Below are 22575 nucleotides of genomic sequence, written 5' to 3' on the forward strand. Positions count from 1 at the left end.
AACCCTGATTAAATTTAGTAACCTACGCAAGAGCAATTTTGATCTTATATTGTGGTATACTTTACTTCTGTGGAAAAACTATTGGCCATCTATGTTGCTTGAAATTAGAAAAAGAAATCCTTAACTTTAGAAATTTGCATGTCACAAGGCAATATTTTTCTACACTGAAAAAGAAGAAAGTGATACTGGCAGTGGGTTAATTCCATAGAATCTATGATGCAGTTTTTGCTTTCCACATATTTTAAATAGTAAAAGGATTGGTTAGTATGTATGACAGAAAGAATAAGTAGAAAGGGTAATTAAAAATGTATGTTTGAGACAGGAGAATTTGGGGAGAAAAACATTAGACTCCAGTAACAGTAGTGTATAAAATACATGTAAGTGCTTATCCAGCCAAGTTGAAGCCTTTTTAGCAGAAGCATTCTTACTTTCATTCTGGTTGGAGAGCACCTGCCTTAATTTCTAGGAGTAGCTCTTGAGAAATAACACAGTTTGAACTTCTTAAGGTTTACACCCAGATGTGTCATATTGTTAGTATAACTCACTTCCTACTAGAAGTACACATGACATAATCCTAGAAGTAGGAGGGTTTTATAATGGCTGAATTGCAGAACTTTGGAAGTCTGTTTATAGACTCACAGTAAATGTATTTTAAAGTTAAAAAAAGAAATCCTATCAGGGATTTTTGTTGTCCTTTATTGACTAAAACTGGATGGAGGAGCAAAGTAATAAAATTTATAGACTTTCTCGAAAACATTGCTAAAAAGCAGTGGATAAATACATATTAAAACAAACCTGCACAAAAGGACAAAATATCCGTGATCATAAAGCAAGTCCTGCAATGGAATCTACTGGATTCCACCGTGTTTCTCATATAATAAGGCCGGGTCTTATTTTTTTGGAGCCCTGAAAAAATGGCTAGGCCGTCTTTTCAGGGGTGACTTAATTCCCCCCCTTGCATCTTCGGGCGGGCAGGCGGCGATGGCTTGGATGTTGACCTCGGCGTTGGTGGGGCACTTCGTATCGGGGTCAACGCAAGCAGCACCATATCCGGGTGTGCAACAAAAGTACTTCCTAACAGCAACCATTCCCCCCATTTTGCATGTTTTAATATAGCCCTTAATTTGGGGGGAGGGGCTTAATTTCATTTCATGCCTATAAAACATGCTGGGACTTCCTATTGGGGGAGGCCGTATTGTTGGAGAAACAGGGTAATTCTAATGGAATCCAATAGCATCAGACACTTTATTCAATGCAAACTCACGATTTTTCCCTTTGAAAAATAAAGAAACAACTATCCAGTGTGAAAGGAAACAAATTTCAAACTACTGTATGATGTTTGTAAAAATATAAGCCACTGGCTTGGCAGTCAACAAAGTTTCATGGTATACAAACTTGCTGGAGTGATTTTTTAAAAGAAGGGAATCAACTTTTAACATTTGCATTTTCTGAGTTGGCATATAAGCAATTTTAATTTCTAGCCAAATGTAAAACTTTCTCTCCCATTGCTGCTAAGCTGCTCATTCAAAGCAAGAAAAGGAATTTGGTGAATAAAATACTGTGTGAGAGTGCATACATTCTTATTTCATTGTGTCAAATAGAGTATCCAGGAAAAAAAAATAGCATTCCTACTAATGCATGGGAAGCATTTGTATTTACATCTCACCTGATAGATACAGCTTTAACTCTTCCAAATCTTAGAAACTGAGACTTGGTGCAACTTCTTCCTTTCTTGCTTATGTTTTGCATAATTCTCAGCAGCTTGTCCTTTACTGACTGTTAGGTTTGAACTATGGATTTGAGCTTTGACTTTGGCCTCCAGTCACCAGGAATTTTCTGTTCTGTAATGAACGGGGCTTTTTAAATCGGAAAACTATGGCTTAAATCTGATATTTTACCCATAAGGGCTTTCGTAAAAAAGCGTAAATCATTGGTGCTAACCAGGTTCCAGAAAAATTTTGATTAAAAAAAAAAAATCTTCCCATTGGTTTTTCAATTTTTTCTTCTTCTTTGAAAATGTGTGGTAGAAGGTGCTAGGTTGGGAAAAACTGGTTAAAAGGATAGAACATAATAGTGAGCCCAGCTACTACATCTTCTCCTATATATATCAGAAATGGGAAGCTGAATAGTACTTGGTGGGATTAGAACAGTGCTTTTTGTCCATTTCTGGCTGATGGGAGTACTCCCTTCCTAATGTTTGTCATCCTGTCTCTTGCATAATAGTTGGATATAGTAGTGCTGTGCTTGTGGTTCTTCAGAACTGACTAATAACACAAAATTGTTCAGCCACCAGTACCATAAGTGCTTTTATCTATGTCCTAGAAAAAGGCTGAACTGGAGTAACAAGCTGAAATGATGCAATACTGAAGGGGTAATCTTGTTTTCTCCTCCCTATATTTCCTTCTGAAACCTCACAGTAGAATCTGGAAGGTGACAGAAGAAAAGGAAAGGAATACCAGATAGAAATACTGCTTATAATTCAGCTCCTTTTGTGATTCAACCTTTTCATCCTTGACCGTTGAGTTATACTACAGTGGGGAATAGGAAGAGTGGGAAAAGAACAGGAAAGCATCTAGACCTACTTTATCTCAATGCAGTCAATATCTTTTTCCATCAGCTGTTGACATACTGGTGAGGGAAGACAGCAACACTAGAGGACTCTACCAAGCTCTCCTTATCAGGCACTGCACATGCATAATTAGGAAAACACTTCTTTTTTTCTTCTTGTGCCATATCCATCATTGGACGTTGGCAATCATGTTGGCAACCCTATTTTTATCAACAGCCCTACAAAAAAGTGCTGTTGAGTTTTGTCCAAACCAGTCCCTTAGATTTTGAAGCCATGATGTTCTTCTGACTGGACCTCGTTTGCCTTCAATCTCTCCTTGGAGGATTAAGTGAGGTATGCTGTATTTTTCTGGATGTCACATCACATGTCCAAAATATTCTAACTTTTGCTTTTTTATGGTTTTGATGATTTCTCCCTGGCTTTCCCAGGCGGCTTATTACCTCCTCATTTTTGATTTTGTCAACCCAGCTTATAAGTAACAGCCACCTGTAAATCCACATTTCAAATGCTTCTAGTCTCTTCAAACGGCTTTCTGTCAGAGACCAACTCTCCACTCCATAGAGCACTGCTAGGTGGACCAAATACAATAGAGGCTAGATAGTAAATTGTATGCAAATATAGCCTTCTACAAATTCAAGGATGGATGGACAGCACTTTAACTGAGCAATATGGAAAGGCTTTTAATCTGTAGATGATGGTTATAGAGGTAAGTCATTTTTTGCAGGTCAATATGTGGTGTCGGGATTCAGCCTTCGAGATAAAGGAAAATGGTAACTCCTTACAACTTGTAAGAGGGCATAGGGAATGGCTGGGAAGGACTGGAGAAAGCGCCGATATCAAGGCATTATTCAGACATGAACCCATTCAAAGAAATTGATTTGTTGACTGGGATGTTGAGCAAATGTCTCACACAGGCCCCTCCCTAATTTGTACAAAGATAAATTGAGGGAGACTGGGGGCACATGGAGACTTGTCAGATTCTGTTGCTATAGCTATACTATAAAAGTACTTCTAAACTTGGATGGCGTTGATTTCTTAGACTAGCCTATGAGTGGTGGGATTCAAATGTTTTTGCCACCAGCTCGGTGGGCATGTCTTGGTGGGCACCCTTTGCATGCATGCACACACTGTGTGCACGCACGTGCCAAACGCGCACTTTGTGCAGGCGCAGAGGCGTTCTAACTCGCCTCCTGCAAGCCTGCACAATCCCGGTCGCTTCAGTAGCTGCCGCACAGCACTCTTCTGTGCCGCGCAAAGCAGCTGCACTTCAAATTCAGCAGATAGAAGTGAGTATGGGGCCCCTGGTGGGTGGGCCCAACAGCAGAGCAGCAGAGAGAAGCAGTTCGGTCTCCACTGCTTATCGCTCCTACTGGCTCGCCAAAACCGGGCCAAACCGGGTGAATACCACCACTGTAGCCTATCTAATAGGGCTGGAACAATTCTGTAAATGGGAAGTTTATTATTGTCCATTCTGTTGCTTCGCAAATAAACTTCTAGCTTGACAGAATAGTAGTTACTTAAAAAAAACCTATATGGTAGTATAAGCTTGGCTCCCAGTGATATAACTTCATTTCCAATTCTAAAAATAATTAGAGTAATATTCTGGAAAGAAAAGAAGTTTTTCTTGTCACCAAACCTGGCTGGGTTGGTTTAAGGAAAGCATGATTAATCCCATCCCCATGTCTGCCCAGCTTTAATTGGGACAGATTATAAGACTAAGCTCTTGGCGAAATGTCAAAACAAAAGATTGGCCTACTTTTTAAACAAATGACTTTTGTCACATCAGCTTTGCTTCACAGGTAAACATGGAAAGAACATTTCCTATTATGGAGCTGGAAAGACTTATTTAGGGCACCAAATTCCCACCCTTCCTCTTTACTCAGAGCAGGAATCCAAAGTGAAGCTTTTTAGACAGATGGCTGCCTATACTCTCCTTGAACTTGTTCCCTGAAATGAAGCCCATCACCTCTCTAACTAACGTAGTCCATTGGTCCTCTGGTCTCCTTTTCAGAAAGTGTTTTGTAATATGCAAAGTCTACTTTTTTATAACAAATCTGTACTTGGCGTTCTGTACTCTGGATCAAGAAAGGACAGAGTACTATAAATCACGCTAGTTATCCTATACCTATCTATTTCTCTGTTTTTTCTGGGTTCCATTTGGTCTTTCTTAAATTTCATTCCTATTATTTTAGACTATTGAAAATTTCATCCTACGGGTAGTTTTGGTTAAAGACCATTCATTCAGCGACTGTTTGAAGTTGAAGCATTGCTGAATGAGTGGTACTTACCATTGGTTCTTGAAGTTAGGGCCGTTACAGCATTCCTATAATCATGTCATTGTGATTTGAACACTTCCCAGCCAGTTTGCAATTACACAACTGTAGCATCTTGTGGCCATGTGACCACACTTTCTGACATTTCCTGCTGATTTCCCATGAGAAAAATCAACGGGAAACTGTCAGGGAAGGTCACGAGTCACTTTTTCTCTCAAGAAGCAGAAGTAGGCTTCAGAGTACAGGGTGGCCAAAATGGCAGAGATGGCGGAGAGAGAGATGGAGGATGGAAGTTGAAGCAGAGTCAGTTTGAAGTTGGTGGAAGTTGAAGCAGAGGAGGAGATCATGACCCTGGAATCCTGCACCTGGTTGTAAATATGGGCTGGTTACCAAGTGCCCAACTTTTGATCACGTGACCGTTACCAAGTGCCCAACTTTTGATCACGTGGCCGTAGGAGCACTACAATCAGAACTTTGAATGTTGGCCATTACCATTCATTTTGGGTCATCATAACTTTGTTCAAAGTTCACTGAACAGATAGTTGTAACCCAAGGACTACTTGTAGTTATGTTGCTTTGCAGAAATGGAAAGGTAGTATTCTGCTATGCAGAGAAAAGGGTGCTCTAAAAAAATGGTGATATATCAGATCAAACTCAACGTGGAATCTCATTGAGAATGAACCAAAGGATACATGGTTGATGCATCAGTATGATGACCAAATCATATTTTATTAGTCCAGTAGAAAACAGATCTTTCTTCTATCAAATCGCATCTTGTGGTATGAGAAATTTGTAATTCTGTAGTTGTAACATGTTAACATGTAGCTTATTATCTGTGCACTCATCCGAGTTTGCCTATTCTAATGTTTACTTCCTTTGTTGATTAAAAGGGAAGAGATGGAGTCTGCTGAGGAATTCTTAAGAGTCACTCTTGGAGGAAAAAAAGCCTATAAAATTTTCTTTGAGACATAAATGTATCATTACCACTAACAATGAAATGAAAAATAAAAACAAAATCCAAATAAACAGTACTAAAATAAACGGCACTGTAATTGCCATCAAATTACAGATTCAACAGAAACTCTGGGGGGAAAAAACCATGAAGATGGGAAAAAAAAGCATAAACCTATTATTATCTTAAAGGGCAATGATATCATGCGTAATTATTCCAAGAATCAAAGTCCTGTTTGCTTGGGGAGGTGGCTAGTGGGAAGGTAACAGGTGCTTCACTGCGACCAGGCAGGCATTTAGTCCCTGGGTGTTCCAAACAGAACCTCCCCAAAGGAACTCCGAATCTCAGCCCTCCAAGGATTCTGTCCTGAGGGGGAGAGTTGCAGTTTTCCCTGGCTCGGGCATGCAGCTGGTGTATAAGATCTTCTGGAAAGATGACGGAGAGAACAGGGGCCACAGAGAGACTGTCCTCACAGTTTTATAGCACTTAGCAATAGCGCTTCATATACATCTTCATTGTGCTTTACAGCATTCTCTGGATGATTTACAGAGTCAGCATATTGCTCCGAACAATCTGAGAAGAATGGAAGGCTGAGTCAATCTTGAGCTGGTCAGGATCAAACTCTTGGCAGTGGGCAGGGTCAACCTGCAATACTGCATTCTAACCACTGTGCCACCATGGCTCCTTCCCAGCTCCTACATGGGCTGGAGATAACAGTAGAGTGGTAGGCTACTGTGCACCCTTCCTCCCCACAAAGGCCATTTCGTCTTCTGCCAGAGAGGAAGAAAACAATGCAGAGATAGTTGACCACTTGGCATGGATTCTACCAGGTAGCTGCCTATGTCTGTGGACAATGGATTTCCTACGAAGACTGATTCAGAGACTCAGAGGATGGGATGGGTGGGTGGAAAAGGAGTCCTTGACCAGTTGGGTGAGGGTAGCAGGAGAAGGGTCTTTTGTGTGGAAGTGTGTTTGTGGGTGGAGTGTGGAGGTGGTCAACTAATGGCCCTGACAGCTAGTGAGAGCTAGTGAAATTAAAATGCCTCAGCATGTCTGGCTTCCCCTTCCTAGGATGGGTGAAGTTCAGGATGATGAGAGGTTCTTGGCTTAGGAATTGAGGGGGCTATATTGAGAGATAGTGCTACCTTTGAGAGGATGGGGACGGGCTGAAATATTATGGTGACAGATATAAGGAGATATGGTGGAAGGCAGGGAGCAGGGCATTCTCAGGAAATAGCGGGACTGATGTCTTATATCAATTTCAAGTTCTAGCTCCTTGGTATCAATCTCTCTACTCAGTCAGCAGATCTTCAGAAGTGCAGTCTTTTGGCTGCTGGTTCTAATTGCCAGGTCAGTCTATAATAAGGCTTCCCTCAATGGCAATTTAATTGTTGATGAAAGGGCCAACTTGCCCGAACTCCTTGACTTCATTTCAGGGTTGGCAGTTGAGTTCCCCAGACTTATGGCCTTGGGGGACGTCGGGCTGCCTTATTTAGGAGTGGGCTCTGAGGACGCTTAGGAGTTCATGGCCACCATGAGAGCCATGGTTCTATCCCAGGTCCTCCAGAATCCGACACACGTAATAGTATTTGGGAATGACCTTGGAAAACAAGGGGAACATATGCCAAATGTTCCTCCTCATGTTTTATTGGCTTTGTGTTACATAATATAGTCCCATCCCTTCATAATTCAGCTTCTAAAATTAGATTTGTATTATCATCATCTAAAATCTTCAGAGATATATTTATCCATCAAAGCATATGCCTTCAAAGCCAGGGCATTTTAACTATATTTTGTAGATTTTCCAGCTCTTACCACTTTTCTAACTGCCAGGAGGCAGTTTTATTGATGATCAATATAATGGAAAACACTGCACAGAATACAGAGAGTGTAAAAATAGAGACATTTCCTTCCAAGGGTATGTATAAAAGTCACATCAAATCTTCGGGGGTTGTGTGTGTTTTGTAATATAATACCTGCATTTTTTTCTCTCTCTCTCTCTCTGAGTGCTGAACAGAAGATAGACTGTATACTATATACTATTCTGATAGAACACTCTTCTGCACCTATCTCTTCTGCACACTGCAGTCACAGTATGGAATGAAACGACTTGAAAAACATATTCTGTTTTCCACACTGAGTGCTTGTTTGTAACAGTTGTAAATTAAAGTTCTTTTGAAAAACATCTTAGCAAAGTATTCTTAAAATAAATTTAGTAGGAAAGAAAGGAACAGGATGACATTGTGCTGTGACTACTGCTGTTGAATTAACTGATCTACTGCAGTAATTGGGAACTCTCCATAATAAATCCTCTCCATATGCAATCTTGTCTTCAGGTTCTGTATAAGAAACACATTTGAGTAAAGAACCTCATTTGTTAAGCACGTTCAGGATTGCACCTTATTCTCTCTACATATGGCATAACATTTGAGAACTGGTGATACTAGCTGAAAGTTAAGAAGGCGTTCTTCAACTTCAGTCTGTCGCTTGTTCCATGCAACCTAGTATCTTTGAGCAGAATCAAGTGTCTGATAGATATTTCCATATCAGTGAAGAGAAATGTTTAGCTAATAATTATACAATCTATAATCTTCAAGGGATTTGAGGAATGCAGCCTGATAAGAAGCCAGAAACAAAAGATTCAACTGATAAGTGAGATGAGTACTGTATTTCTTTGATAAAACTTTTTCTGCTCTCAGTCTTACTGATGGTTAACTTAAAATATGGTGCGTTGTATCTCAAGGCATTGCCATTCTTATTGATGCAGAAGTATTGTACTTGTTCTGCAGTTTTGTGCAAACTATTTTGTGGAATGAAATAGAAAAGCAACACATTTATTTTTCAAAAAAATTAATGACAGTTGATTTAAAACATTTTAAAGTTCACACCCATTCATCTACTGACTTGGCTAATAAAATGAGACCGACTAATAGTGTAGTCCATGGGTGTCCCAACTTTTGGCTTGCCTGGGCCACATGCGGTCTGTGGGCTATGGGTTGGATGTGCCTAGTGTCGACCTAGACATTTTATCTCAGAAGTACTGTAAATCTCATTAAGTTGAAGTGTGTATAAAATAGCAGGTCCAATTCCCTGCTCAGAATAAAACCATAAAACAGTAGGAGAGCCTGGAACAGAATTGAAGTGTCCCAGTAAATCACCCATTGCTTCTACGGAGTAGGTAACAGTTGGAAAATGTTAATCTGCTAAGTTGCTAAGCAACTACATCCTGACCTTAATTCCTATTGGATCACTGTGAGTTTAACCAGTGAATTAAATATTCTGCTTTAAAATGTGATAGAGATGATGTGATCGTTTTTATACAATTAGATCCCTTTTTCCCCTTGTTCGTAAGAGATCCAGTGGCCTATTTTGTCATTCGGTGACTTTGGAACAGCATACATATAATAGCTTTTATCACTGTGGATTAAATCTTCAAAGGAAACTGATCCTACTAACTGGAAGTTGCACAAGTTATGGGACTGGGAATTCTGAATGATTGTTATAAAAAAAAAGCTTCCTATTATAAATAGCAGTTGGACAGTTGGACAAAGCCCATTATCTACATAATAGCGGGAGATTTTTCTTCACTGAATGTGTTCAAGAAGCTAGATAGCCACCTCTCTGGGATGTTTTGAATTCTTGCATTGATCAGAGATTGAACTCAAGGGTGTAAATGCAATAAGAATAGCAATAGCACTTAGGCTTATATACTGCTCCATAGTACTTTCTAGCACTCGGAATGGTTTTCAAATGTCAACACATTGCCCCCAGCAATCTGGGTCCTCATTTTACTGACTTCAGAAGGATGGAAGGCTGACTCAACCTTGAGTCCTGTCAGGGTCAGACTCCAGTTATGGGACAGAATTTTCCTGCAATACTACATTCTAACCACTGCGCCACCAGGATTATGGCTCCTTTCTATCTATTCTAAGATTCTGATGTTAGGATTCAAACCAGGGATGGGATTCAACCAGTGTTACTACCGGTTTGGTGACTACGTTTTGCGCAAAGCAGCTGAGGTTGAAAAAGCAGGAAATAAAGAGTTTGGGCGGGTGGGTGGACCAAACAGTTCGATGCCTGCTGCTTTTCAGAGCTACTGGTTCTTTAGAACTGGGCAGAACCGGTAGCATCCCACTCCTGATTCAAACCCTAGTAAGCATTCTCGGTTCTCAAGGCTACTGCACTGTTTGGGGAACCAAGGAGATAGCAGGACTGACACCTGAAAGCACAAAGGCATCTTTCTTACTAAAATTCCTCGTCAAGTTTGGAAAATTCTCAAGCAAGCAAAACTCTGTGGTTTCTTCCCCAAAGCCCAAAAACTTTAACCTTAGACTGTCTACTATTGACCTCACCCCTTTCCTACGAGGTCTGTAGCCCAACACAAGCGCACAACATTTCTACCGTCCCTGTCCTATTGTTTCTTTTAATTATTTTTATTTTTCTTATATGTATCCATGTATTCATAACTATGTTTTTACTTATACCTATTATCTTGTAAGCAATTGACAAATAAATAAATAAAGAAAGAAAGAAAGAAAGAAAGACTGACTTAAAGAACATCATAGGTAAGTGTGACTACACAGAGAAACATAAGAAAACCCCGCACACAATAAGCAACTTCACATTCTTTTTCTTCACTATATTCTTTTTTTTCTTTCTTTTCTATTTTTCCATTTTTTTCCCATTTTATTCTTTTAGGTTTTTTTATTTTGTAGTTTTTAGCTTATTAATTACAATTGTAATATGATTACTATAAAAAATGAAAAGCTGTGGGTGTTCAGACTTTTGATCATCCGTGTAAATGTTTGATGAGTTTTTCTAATGATAAATAAAGAATAGATGGTGCTTGGTCATATTGTGGCATCAAATTTTGTTCTCCAAAAGACGGGAGCTGATAGAACTTCTTGAACATTGTTTTTTGCGTGCTCTGTTGTGCTCTTTGGTGTACCTTCCAAAGGCATATTTCTGGAGTCAGTCTAGCAAGTGTCAGTACGTCATTTTATTTTAGAGATACAAGGACTGCAACTTCACAAACTCAGACAATGCTTTGTCCCATTTTTTAAAGAACTATTTGAACACAGCCAAGGCATCCTTCTTCCTCTCAAAACACAGGAGGGGCATCTAAGACCTTCAGGTTTAACCTCATTAAAATAGAGTGAGCAAACTTAACATGTCTGGCCAACCTCCAAAGTAGAGAAGTTCAGTGCTTGCAGAACCACTTGTTCATAAGCTTGAAAATTGAAGCATGGCTAATAATGTGGGGGCATCACTATAAAGGACAGGGTAAAAACATTGAGTGCTTTTCTGTGGTTTGGGACTTGTTTTAAGATAAAATGAATGTATAAAATAGTCAAAGCTTGACATTCCAGTACTAGCCACAATTCTTTAGAAAATTCATTGCTGAAAATAAATTTGACACTGAATTTGAGAGCCGGGCAAGGGGGTTGCAGGTAGCAAATTGATTGTGGGTAGCCTATCTCTTCATTAAAATATCGGCATTCAGAATACTTTGAGGTGCCTTCTCTGTTTTAAGAATCTCTGAGGACTTTGCTTCATTTCATATACTTTACTTGGGAGAGCAATCATTTTCCAGATGCTATCAAAGTATAGTGGTTTTGCACAAAGTTGGATTTCTGTTATTTCAGTGTATTTGGGATTGAGTCTGTTATTATCAATACTTTAATTATCATAAATGCTACCTCAATTATAATTTATATAGATGCAATAGAAATGTTGGCGTAAATGAAAATACTACCCTGTTTCTCCAACAATATGACCTCCCCCAATAGGAAGTCCCAGCATGTTTTATAGGCATGAAATGAAATTAAGCCCCTCCCCCCAAATTAAGGCCTATATTAAAACATGCGAAATGGGGGGGAAATGGTGGGGGGGGCTTGCCGTTAGGAAGTACTTTTGTTGCACACCTGGATATGGTGCTGCCTGCGTTGACCCCGATACGAAGTGCCCCACCAACGCCGAGGTCAACATCCAAGCTGTCGCCGCCTGCCCGCCCGAAGATGCAAGGGGGGGGGAATTAAGTCACCCCCCGAAAAGATGGCCTAGCTATTTTTGGGGGGGCTCAAAAAAAAAAAAGACCCAGCCTTATTATATAAGAAACACGGTATTTATCTTGTTTAAAAGAGAAATTATGCTGATCTATGATTGTAATAACAATTTGATTTGATTTGATTTTAAATAAAAATAAGGGAGAGTTGCCATTTGCGTAGATAACAGGATATACCTAATCTTGTTACAGTATAAGATTTAACTATGGTTTGATTAATCGAAACAATAATTAAATTTTGGAAAAACACATGACCAAAGTATACAACACTCCCATTCTTCTCTCCATCATATCAGTATGGTGAGTGTCCTCCTCCCAGTTTCCCAACATAATTTTGTTTAATTGCAGCATTGCACTGGGGGGGGGGAGAGATAGATCTGAGTAAAGAGCCCTCTTGTAGCTCAGTTGTCCGTTGAATTGAGTGAAGCAAGTTTTCATCAGGTGCCCTCAAGAACCATAAAAAGAAAAATTAGATGCCTGCTATTATTGTTAAATTAAAACCTGAAGAACATAGATACTTTGGCAGCTGAACTGGAACATGAATAATTCATCTTCCACAAACTATGTCTCCCATGACTTTAGCTACTGAAATACAGGCGGATTTATTTCCTAAGCCTTAGGGATTAAAGCTGTACAGGTTCCGATCACCTAGTAACCAACAACACTAGACTAAACAACTGCCTCGATCTCATCTTCTGCAATAGTTTGAATTTAATTTACGGAATACAAACTAAAGAACCCTTTTCCAGCAGTGACCACAATATGATTGACTTTTGTCTCAACATACGCCCACACAAAAATCACCACAATGATGTAATCCCCAATTGTAACTTCAAAAAAGGCAACTATGATCTTATAGACAACGATCTCTCATCCCTTGATTGGCAATCTCTATTCACTGGATGCAATACTGTTGAAGACCATTACAACATATTTTTACTTGAAGTCAAAAGAGTCATCAAACTATATGTACCAACAACAACTCCCAAAACAAAACAAAAAAGCAGATTACCCATAACAATAAGGAAACTTCAATCCAAAAAGAGATCACTCTGGCGGAAAAACAAATCTGGTCACGTTGCCAATTTCAAAAGCTGATACAAAAATTTATGCCACCAGATAAAGACCGAATGCATCAATTATCACATTAAACAAGAGGAAAACTTTCTAAGCACCAATTCCACCCGTGCTTTTTACAATTTTGTAAACAACAAACTAAAAGACTCAAGGTCTATCCCACCCTTGATAGGACCTGATGGTAAAGACTGCAATGACGACACCACTAAAGCCAACATCTTTAACACATTCTTCAGCTCAGTATTTGTAAACAGCAATGGATCATGCCCAGTATTTCCTAGCCGTACCACAGATAACAACAATGATCTAATACATATCGATTTTACAGAAGACAATGTTGAAAAAGCACTACGCAATCTAAAACCATCTCTATCTATTGGACCTGATGGAATATGTGCCTACTTCTTAAAAAAAGCTATCCACTGCCATAGCCAAACCTCTAAGCATAATCTTTGAAAAATCTTTCAGGACCAGCTCCTTGCCTAACCTATGGTCACAAGCCACAGTCATCCCCATCTTCAAAAAGGAGACCCAAGCCTAGTTGAAAATTACAGACCAATCTCCTTATGCTGCGTCACCTGTAAAGTCATGGAATCAATTATTAACCAATCCATCATCCTCCACTTAGAGACAAACAACCTACTCTCCAATAAACAATTTGGTTTCAGAAAAAAACTATCCTGTAATCTGCAACTCTTACACTGCAAAAACATATGGACGACACAACTCGACCAGGGCAAAGCAATAGATGCAATCTACATAGACTTCTGTAAAGCCTTTGATTCAGTGGTACACGACAAACTACTCCTAAAACTAAAATCTTATGGTATCTCTGGACAACTGCATAACTGGATAGAAGCATTCCTGTCAAACAGACAACAAATGGTCAAAATTGGGAGCGTCCTATCAAATCCAGTACCTGTCAATAGTGGTGTCCCCCAAGGCAGTGTTCTGGGACCAACTCTCTTCATACTCTACATAAACGACCTCTGTGATCATATTAAGAGCAATTGCGTTCTCTTCGCTGATGACGTAAAGCTGTTCAATACCACAGACAATACTGCTACCCTACAAAAAGATCTTGACTATGTATCAGAATGGTCAAACAAATGGCAACTTCAAATCTCAACAAATAAATGCTCTGTCTTACATATTGGCAAAAAAAAATCAGAAAATAAAATACAAGCTGAATAATCAAGAACTTGTTGATGACCCAAGCTCTGTAAAGGACCTTGGAATACTCACCTCTAATGATCTAAGTGCTAGAGCCCACTGCAACTACATAGCCAAAAAGGCATTAAGAGTTGTTAACCTAATCCTACGTAGCTTTTTCTCTGGTAATATCACACTACTAACCAGAGCATACAAAACATTTGCTAGACCAATACTCGAATACAGTTCATCAGTCTGGAACCCACATTACGTATCTGATATTAGCACAATTGAGAAAGTCCAGAAATATTTCACAAGAAGAGTTCTCCACTCCTCTACTCGTTGTAGAATACCTTATGCCACCAGACTTGAAATTCTAGAACTAGAAAACCTTGAATTACGCCGTCTTCGGTCTGATTTAAGCATGGTATATAAAATCATACATTGCAATGTCCTACCTGTCAATGAATACTTCAGCTTCAACCATAACAACACAAGAGCACACAATAGATACAAACTCAAAGTTAACCGCACCAAACTTGATTGCAGGAAATACGACTTCAGCAATAGAGTGGTCAATGTCTGGAATACTCTACCCGACTCTGTAGTTTCTTCCCCAAACCCCAAAAACTTTAACCTTAGACTGTCTACTATTGACCTCACCCCTTTCCTAAGAGGTCTGTAGAGGGCGTGCATAAGCGCACCAACGTGCCTACCGTCCCTGTCCTATTGTTTCTCTTATTCTTCTTTTATTTTTCTTATATGTACCCATTTCATGTATTCACAACTATGTATACACTTATACTTATTATCTTGTAAACAATTGGCAAATCAAATAAATAAATAAATAAAATAAATAAATATAGATTCAGCAGCTGCTACGATTGTGATTTAAGAGATTGAATGATGAGCCCTCAATTGTCAACTTAATGGTGGTAGTCAAAGAAGTTTGGCAACAAGGAAAACCATTAAAATTGGTTCACCTCTAGATGAGTCATGTGGAGAGGTGGTTTCAGAGGTGGGATTCAGCAGGTTCTGACTAGTTCTGGAGAACTGGTAGTGGAAATGTTGAGTAGTTTGGAGAACCGGCAAATACCACCTCTGACGGGAGATTTTACAGTATCCTTCCCCTGCCATGCCCACCAAGCAATGCCCACAGAACCAGTAGTAAAAAAAAATGAATTCCACCATTGGGTGATTTGGCTGGTTGCACCAGGAAGTGTGGCAGGTTTAGGAGGGCAGTAACAGGAAAATTGTCCTGTAGTTGTGCCAAGGAGCTCTTCTTGGGGGCCTAGAAGAGAACAGCACATTGTTTTTAGCAAGGCTTTGGTGGTGTAAAAAATAAGGTATTGATTCTGTCCAAGCCTTCATCTCAAGAAGCATAATTGCTTAAGTATTGCTCAGCAACATGAAAATATGCTACTCAGAGTTACTTGTTTTGTGAGATGGGCAACTATATAAATTTGAAAAATAAATTAAAACATTCATATGAATTACGTGGGGTCACTTACATGAGAAGCATGAAAAGCTGGCCATATCTTGATTGGCAACTAAGGATTTCAGAGATAATTTCTCTCCCTGTTTCTGTGGGACACCTTTTAAGGTCAGGAGTGGGGTACATTGGCAGGCCAGCATGACTGGGAAGAAAAAGGGTAAACTGAACTTTGTTCTCCTTTGCTATTTATCCAAGCACCTGTTAAGCAGTATCTCTGCTGAATATTCCTTCTTCCTCCTTCTTTGTTCACTCATTGCCAGCTATTGATTTATAGTGAAGCCTTTGTCCAGATCGTTTGCACAGGGGATAACACTTCTTTCACTTCTGTTCAAACAACAATTTGTATCACAGAAAGTACTCTGTAGAAGAATTCAAAGTAAATATTTAATCTTAGGATGAGTCAGATATTAAAAAAAAAACCAATATATTATTATTGACTACTCAGAAAAATTGCAGTTTGGAGTGATGGGTATCCACTTTGTATTTTTAATTGGAAATCTGAGATCCACAACTGAAATAGACACAATAAAGATATCCTTCCCTTCCCTTTCCATTCCATTCCATTAATTTTCCTTCAATTAATTTTCCTCCAGTTAATTTTCTTTTAGTTAATTTTCTGTGTACCCTAGGCATACTCTATCCAAAAATAATTTCAACAAGATCATCTTTTCTATAGCTGCCAGCTTTTAGACATTGCTCTTATATTCTTGTTACAATAAATGTACACATTAAACATAATTAAAAAAGAAAAAAGACAAATATGAACAAAAATCTAAAAGAAAAAAAGTACAGAAAAGAAGGGGGGGGAAATGAAAGAACAATTGAAAGAAAAAAAGAATACCAATATTCCTCGACTTATAATAGTTCATTTAGTAACTATTTGAAGTTACAACGGGACTGAAAAAAGTGACATGACCATTTTTCATACTTACGACTGTGGCAACATCCCCATGGTCAGATGATTTATATTCAGATGCTTGACAACTGACTCACATTTATGACAGTTGCAGTGTCCAAAGTCATGTGATCCCCTTTTGTGACCTTCTGACAAGCAAAATCCATGGGGAAACCAGATTAATTTAACAGCCGTGTTACTAATTTAAGAACTGCAGTGATTCACTTAACAAAGGTGGTGAGAAAAGTCATTAAATGGGGCAAAACACACTTAACAAATGTGTCAATTAACAACATCATTTTTGGGCTCAGTTGTCGTAAAATTGAGGACTACTTGTATAGTAAAACAAGAAAAAATATGCAAAAAATGGCTTCTCCCTTCATCACATTTCTTTGTTCCTTCTGTCAAATCTTCAAAATATTAACAAGTCCCCTTTGTAAATCCAATATGGGAAAGTTATCCAAATTGCTCTTTGGGTTTGTTATTTTTATACCCCTTTTAATTATTAAGACATCAGCTGATTTCATTTGTATATCCAGTGTAACATCTTTTTCCTCATTGTTTTTATAGCCTACTATTTTTAAATATACCTTTAGATCAGTCTCTTGTCTTGTACCTCTTCATAATATCTTTTAAACATAGACAATCTATAATGGCAAACACTCTAAACATTAACATCTGAATCCTTTGTAACCAAAAATCCTTCAGTGAATAATGGCTGATGAAATCTCAGAAGGTGAATGTTTCTAAATCCTTCTAACTCTTCATAACGCTTTGAACAAGAAAAATAAGCAAAGAAAATGTAAAATATATACAAGTTAAGCTATTACACAAATCACAATTCAGGTTGTCTTAGTGCCAAATTGCAGGGAATTGATATTCATAAGCAATAATTGGGTTTTGGAATAGCATTCAGTTCATCTGATTGTCCATCTTCTTCATGGGCCTCATTTCTATTTCTATTCAATATTATTTTTGTCCTTAATTTCTTATTTTCTTTATATTCTATATATTTCATTTGAACTGTATTTAGCAGAATATCTAACCTACCTGAACTTAAAAGTATCCTAGGCAGCTTTCTGTGGTTAATTATTTTTCTAATCTAAAAAGTTAGAAAGTATCTCATTTAACAATAACACACCTGTCAATAGGATTTGATTTCACAAGTGCCATTGTCAACTTCTCAGAGGGAGGCAAACTTGGGAATCATTAACTAATTGGATATCTAGAAAGATCTATATTGCTGGAATTTTGAAAGCCTTCTAAAGCAATTCTCCAGATCAACTTATACCTAGGATACTTATATCAAGGTTAGTCTGATTCTCTTTTAACAGAGTTGAGAGGGACCTTGGAAGTCTTCTAGCCTGCTCAAACAGGAGATTCTCTACCATTCCAGGCAAGTGGCTGTCCAGTCTCTTCTTAAAAGCCTCCAGTGATGGAGCGTCTACAACTTCTGAAGGCAAGAGGTTCCGCTGGTTAATTGTTCTCACTGTTATCTACTTACTCCTTCATTCTAGGTTGCTTCTCTCCTTGATTAGTTTCCGTCCATTGTTTCTTGCCTTGTCTCTAGGCTATGGTATCTCTCTGTAATAGTCCAGTTTTCTCTCCACAACCTGATAGACATTACATTATAGCCACAGGGCAAAGGAAGTTCTACAGGAAATTACCGGTTGTCATTGTAAGGCAATGTTTTTCTTTTCTACAAGGTTGAAATTTAAAACTTTGCCCTATGGAAAGAGAATCTGGCACCTGGATGCTGGCTAATTTTAGTAACCTTGTACTGAATGGAACACCAATAATGAATAAGCTTAAGAGAAACTTTGTGCTAGTTGTTTTTTCTTATCTTTAAGATTTTATCTTAACATTCAGTTAAATAAAAGTTTTAATGATAGGAGGAAAAAACCACTTCATGCTTCAAAATGCTCACTCCGGAGTGGAGACTTTTGTGGGGTTTTTTTTAAATGTGCAACCCTTTTAAAGGTTACGGTACTTGGTATGCTTTCCTTTTCAAATACTGGAGCTCTTATAGCTGATTTACTTCTTTTTGGTGTAGCCAACTCTCATGATTCAATCTTGCAGAGAAATTACCAAGCTTTACTCATGCTGGAAGCGAGGAGGACAAGATTTGGATCAGTTACATTAGAAGTATTTTAAGTATGATGCAGTGGGGAACAAAGGATTTGGTATTTGCCAAATGTTTAATATTTATCTGAGAAAATAACTCAAATATAATTTCTTGAGCATTGCATAGTAGTTCAATCATATAAGCTGTCCTAGCAAATAAAGGTAGCCTCAACTTACAAACCTTTGTTTACTGACCATTTGAAGTTACCTATGACCGATCCTCACACTTATGATTGTCCCAGAGTATCTATGGTCATTTGATCAAAATTTGGACTCTTGGTAACTGGCATGTATTTACAATGCTGCAGCATCGCGAAGTCATATGTTCACCATTTATGACCATCTTAGCCATCTTCTGACAAAGACAATGGGACAGCCACATGATTCACTTAAAGAATGTGTCAAAAAAGGTTGTAAATCAGGTGCAATTCACTTAATGATGGCATTGCTACGTGATGGAAGTTCTGGTCTCAATTGTAGTTGTAAGTTGAGGAATACCTGTATAAAGCTTTTCAGACATATTTTTTATAAAAATGAATTGAGAATTGGGGTTAATTCTCTGCACAATGAATAATATGGTGTTCTTTAAAACGTTTTGCAAGAAGAAAATGCTCCTCTTGTTGAAACTGCTGAATGTAAATATGTACTGAACTGACATAAAAGTACCAAGATATTTGGCAGTCTAGTTAGGTACACTTGAAAGATTACACTAGACACAGTGCAGACATTCACTCAAGAAAACTGATGAAACTTAAAGGAGAACAATGCACGTTTTTCTTCTTCTTAGTATTTGCAGAAAAATAGCAGTTTGTACTATGAGTAGCTATTACAGGTTAAGAAAAGATAGGGAAAGGGATTTTCAGTTTGTTGAGCGAAACAGTAGAGTTAAAATAGCAAACAACATGGGGTAGTTTTTTTTAATTCCTTGGGAAAACTTAAGTGTTATGGCTGAGATTTGAATAGAGTTAACATTAGCTTGTTAGAATTGATAATGTTTTATAGAAGGGGGGAAAACAAATAATTTAAATGTCAAGCTATTCACAACTTCTTAAAAGTTTCATGGAGGGGGATGACTACTCCGGTTTCACTGTAAGAGTTTCAAAATCAGAATAGGAGAGCATCACTCTGGAACTGTAGACCAATCATCTTGACATCAGTTTCTGGGGAAACCTGGAAAAAATAATCAAGCAGTGGATTTGTGATCATCCAGAAAGGTGATTAGTGGTAGCCAGCATGACCAATTCTGGTCATCACAATACAAAAAAGATGCTGAGACCTTAGAAACTGTGCAGAAAAGAGCAACCAAGATGATAAAGGGTCTGAAGGCTAAACCATATGATGGATGGCTAAGGGAATTAGGTATAACATATCCTAAGGAAGAGAAGGCTTACAGGTGACATGATACCTGTCTTTTAATACTTGAAGAGCTGTCAAAGGAAGAGGGGATAGATTTGTTCTCCAAAGTACCTGAAGGAAGGACAAGAAGCAATGGTTGGAAGCTAGACAGAGAGATACAACCTGGAATTAAGGAGAAACAGTTGGTCAGTGGGACAGTGGGACAGCTTGCCTCCTGGAGTTGTAGGTGCTTCATTACTGGTGGTTTTCAAGAAAAGATTGGACAACCATTTGTCCAGGATGCAGTAAAGATGCCCACCTTGGGCAGGGGATTGGATGAGAAGACTTCCAAGGTTTTTTCCAGCCATATAATTCTATGATTCTATGTTCAGAAGAGGCAGGTTTTGGTGTAAACAAAGCCACTGACAGAGAACTGGCAGTAGTCTAAGCTATTTTTAGGGAATTGCTAAAATAGAACTCAAAATACATAGAGGGCAGTGAAGTGGTCCCTTCCTTGAAAAGTCAATGAATCTGAAGAAAATAAGAACTGGCAAGACAACTGAGGAAAATTAAGTAAAAGAAGAAGCTGAACATTCTCCGTATGTAGTCCCCCATCTTTAGCAAATTGTTACCTTGGCTAGGAGAAAAGTGAATAACTGCATAGAAACCCAACAGTTTTGCATATGCAGGTAGTCCTCAACTTACATCCATAATTGAACCCAAAATTTATGTGGCTAGGTGTTAAGTGAATTTTGCCCCATTTTAAGACTATGCTTGACACATTTGTGAAGTGAATCACTGCAGTTGTTAAATTAGTAACACAGTTAATTGGTTTTTCCATTGATTTTGCTTGTCAGAAGGTTGTCAGAAGGTTGCAAGAGGCGATCATTTATGACACTGCAACAGTCATAAATGTGAGTCAGTTGCCAAGCATCTGAATGTAAGTCATGTGACTGAGGAGATGCTACGATGGTCATAAGTCATGGAAAAACCATCATGTCACTTTTTTCAGTGCTGTTGTAACTTTGAACGGTTACTGAGTGAACTATTGTAAATCAAGGACTTCCTGTATTTCTCTCTTCAAATAATTGATCTCCAAGATCTTTCTTAAATCTTCAAGGAAATAGATTTGTAAAGGTGCTAATATTGTGATTAAATCAGCAGAGTTGAAGGCTCTTAAATCCTTCGTATGCTTGGAAAGGCAATTGGCTAAGGGTGTCAGGAGGTGCTTAACTAAATGGGATGGTGCATCTGGGAGAATAAAAGAGAGAGGAAATGGAAGCCCTGAAAAAAACCCGGACCTGGAAATGTGGATTGGCCCCAAAGAAAACATAGTGGACTATGGCAGATGAACAGTGTGACAGAAAATCATTATTAGAATCACATTATTAGAATCACAAAGTCTGTTGAGTGATTGATTATGTGCCATGAAGTCATTATTGTCTCTCAGCGACAAGATCATCTCCCTGATGATCTGTTCCGGCACCACGATGAGGGATATCCAACAGGGGATAAAGGAAGAAAATTACAGCGTAAGCATCTATATCTTTTTGTTTTCTATGATTGGGAATGTTTAGATGGATATTTTAATGGCACATTCAATTTCCCCTTCATTTTGCCATGTGCCATCCGTTTAGTAATGGACAGTTTATGGCTTCATCTCCCTTCGGTCTTGTGCATCAGGAACAAAAATGGCAGGTTAATATTAGGTTGCAAAAGATAATGAGCAGGAGGGGTAAAAAAGAACAACTCTTGGTTGGAACAGAACAGCTGAAAACTGTCACTTTGGATTTTAACAGCATATATTAGAACACAATTAGAAATGATCAGTGGGTGATTCTCAGTTTCCGAGATAATATAGAGCCACTTTTTATTTTCAAAGAATAAATATCTATCCCCTCTTCCCTCCCCCACTTTTTTTCTTATTTTTTCTCCCAAATATTGTTTTCTTCTGTAAAGACTTGCTGGCACTTCTGCTGTCTTTGCAAATGCACTGAGATGGAAATTTAACACCAGGGTTGGCTAAGGACCTTGATAAAACCGTGGAGAGTACTTCCAGACAACTAGTTCAAATATCTTGTCACCAAGTATCTTACAGATGAGTTGGTGAGTCCTGAGGCTTCAGTCAGTTCTGTTGTAAGCAAACTAGCACCAATGACCTGCCCATGCTTGGTGCTGCAGCGAATGCAAGTGGGGTGTTACTCCTGTGAAGAAGCAGCAATACCCCCAAAATACTCTTTTACATCATTTCTGAGAAAGCAAACAAGAAAGGCATCAAGTTGCTTGATCCACCCTGAAGTAGGAGTGCTGGTTGTGAATCACTCTGTATTAGGAAGATTACATTCCCAAAGAACTAGCCTTTGAGTCCATCCTTTTTTCTTCTTACTGCACTTTATATCAATGTAACATGTTTATCCATGAAAATTAATGGCCCAGTAAAAGGAGGTGTATGGGGAAATCCACAGTGCTGTAAAGATCTTGGAATTACATTTTCATAGGTTAATTTTACTGCTGGAATGAAACATAAGATAAAGGTAAAGGTTCCCCTCGCACATACGTACTAGTCGTTTCTGGCTCTAGGGGGCGGTGCTCATTTCTGTTACAAAGCCGAAGAGCCAGCACTGTCCGAAGACGTCTCC

General features: G+C 38.6%; 1 protein-coding gene across 8 annotated transcripts in view; it reads left to right on the plus strand.

The window, feature by feature from the left end:
• Positions 1–22575, plus strand: part of TMEM229B (transmembrane protein 229B) — a 59628-nt gene that overhangs the window by 7919 nt on the left and 29134 nt on the right. The window contains exon 1 of one of the 8 annotated variants that reach the window (XM_087951585.1): positions 2819–2902. The exons of the other annotated variants lie outside the window; for them this stretch is intronic. The gene's annotated coding sequence lies outside the window, so the exon portion shown is untranslated. Of the gene's footprint in view, positions 1–2818; positions 2903–22575 lie in introns of those variants that run through there. 8 annotated transcript variants of the gene reach the window in all.

The sequence above is a fragment of the Notechis scutatus genome, chromosome 1 (assembly GCF_049901735.1).
Source record: "Notechis scutatus isolate UNSWTSFEM ecotype Mainland chromosome 1, rNotScu1.2, whole genome shotgun sequence".
In the NCBI taxonomy this organism is placed as follows: Eukaryota; Metazoa; Chordata; class Lepidosauria; order Squamata; family Elapidae; genus Notechis; species Notechis scutatus.